Genomic DNA, 1,398 nt, shown 5'->3' on the forward strand with positions numbered 1-1,398 from the left:
TACACACTTTTTTTCTATATATCTCTGCAAAGACTGTAAGTGAAAGCACAGTGATCTCCATAATCTCTGAAATAACAATTGGAAGAACTAGAGCAGAACACAGGGAAACAATTTGTACTTTCTGATAAGAGAAGTGATTAGAGGTATTTTACAATGTCCTTACAGATAAACTGATTTATAAGTGAAAGTTCCTAAAGCTGTATATTTGATGTTACCTTCTTGTACAAGAGAATTAAACTATATAGCATATTTAAAGCTTTATATTTAATTGTGTCTTTGTCTAGAAAAAAAGGCATAGAATTTTATTTTAGGAGACAAAAGCAGACAAGTAACAGTATGTGTTTTTGTAAACATTAACGTGTGTGTGTGTGTGTGTGTGTGTGTGTGTGTGTACTCGCGCACGGGCGTGTGCTCATGCATCTGGGTGTTTGTTTAAATCCAGGGCACAGCAGTTAATAGCAGGAACACTTCATACACACTGATTCAGCACTTAATTTTTATTAGAAAAACCTAACTGTCTTATGTCATGGTGTGAATGTGTCTGCCCCTAGGACTAGCACCATGTGTTGAATTCATTACGATCTTTCGTAAGATCCCAGGGGAGTTTATTCACAGACGTAGATTTCCTGCCAACCACTCATAACTGTTTATTTGGCCTTCATTGTGAACACAAAGACATGAAATTATGCAGTGGAAATAATTCATAACAGTGCATTAAAAATAATAAGCATTACTTCTAGTCAGTGATGCTGGAGGTTTATAGTTTTTGACACTTGACTCTGCTTTTGTTGCAGCCCCCAGGATTTATGTGTAATATCCTATGTCCTGTCAGTGTCTCACAGTAGACCCTGAGGTTTTACAACTTCAAAGAAAGCTGGAGGATGCTGGCACCAGAAATCTGTCTATTTTATTGATTTTCCCATAAGCGTATTTAATTATTCATTGAAGGATCCATTTAACAATCACATCTATTTTTAACCAATTAAATTCACATTAAAGATTTACCAATATCAGTCTAATAATAAGTGCTGTTTCATGGCATTTAACCAGCAAGTACCTAATACCAGGATTCTCTAGACTATCGTGGATATAAAGATCCAAAGTAAGTATGCCTTCAGACAAATGAAAAATTATACATAGCTATCACTTTATATAGAATGAATGGTTTAATTATTGAGATAGTACTACTTAAAAAACTGTATGCCTTTTGACAGCCATATAATATTAATAAATGAAAATATTTTAGTGTTTTCTAGTAGAAGTAGAAACCTCAGCTGTAATACTACAAGTCTTAAAAAAAGAGTGATCATTTAAAATTAGAGGAGGAAGTGCAAATATAATCCACTGTGAAGTTAGAACACATGTATTATTTCTGATAATTTGGCAAATGTGTTTACT

This window comes from Propithecus coquereli, unplaced genomic scaffold, assembly GCF_000956105.1.
Source record: "Propithecus coquereli isolate 6110/MARCELLA unplaced genomic scaffold, Pcoq_1.0 Scaffold993, whole genome shotgun sequence".
Classification (NCBI taxonomy): domain Eukaryota; kingdom Metazoa; phylum Chordata; class Mammalia; order Primates; family Indriidae; genus Propithecus; species Propithecus coquereli.